The sequence below is a fragment of the Hakea prostrata genome, chromosome 1 (assembly GCF_041222555.1).
Source record: "Hakea prostrata isolate BN-2017 chromosome 1, UWA_Hpros_2, whole genome shotgun sequence".
Taxonomy (NCBI): domain Eukaryota; kingdom Viridiplantae; phylum Streptophyta; class Magnoliopsida; order Proteales; family Proteaceae; genus Hakea; species Hakea prostrata.
In genome coordinates this window covers 24,777,975-24,778,796 of record NC_142600.1, presented here as the reverse complement: position 1 = coordinate 24,778,796, position 822 = coordinate 24,777,975, and positions in this window count along the sequence as shown.

The following is an 822-nucleotide window of genomic DNA, read 5'->3' as shown; positions in this document are numbered from 1 at the left end:
CTAGATTTTTACCCTGATCTTCATACTAACATTGATATGAGTCTTGATTTTGACATTTAGTCACTTTGATCATATTAAACTATAAATTCACTTTTTATATTATTTTTAAGGTAATTTTTATTTTTCCAACAAAGTCATTTTTAGTTCAATAAAATATTGATTTTGTTTTTTGAATAAGGCGAGATAATATATTATAAATAATAAAAATTATTACATAAAGAATTAATATCTAACCAATGGGGGTTGGTCCAAGTGGTAAGCAGCTTGATTCGCTTAAGCAAGGTTCCACTATCGAATCTTTGTGAATGCAAAAAATCCCCGTTGGGAGACTCACCCACCACAGCCAAGTGTGCGACGAAGGTCGAACCACCGGTTTATAAAACCGGGGTTGGCAAACCAAAAAAAAAAAAAAAACAAAGAATTAATATCTAACAAATCTATACCCCAACTTCTCATCATGAATATCTAACAAATCTACTGTGATATTTCAAAAAAATTTATTAAAAACATATAGCTATGTTTGTAACTAAAACATCATTTTCTTTAACTATGAAAAAATACTTTTTTTTTTTTTTTGAATACTAAATTATCGTCGATTTACTTGTTAACAATGTTTTGAATATGAATTTTTTTGTATTGAATAAAAATATCGATTTATTGAACAGTTGTGAATGAAAACATACCTACCTACGGCTTAAGTTCTTGACTTTAAAGATAAAAATTTCATTTATCAGATTCCTTTTGAATTCTAAATCTCTGATGTTTCTAAGTTTACAAAAAGAGTTTGTGTGACATTCTCTATAATTGACTTGACTTTCAAAT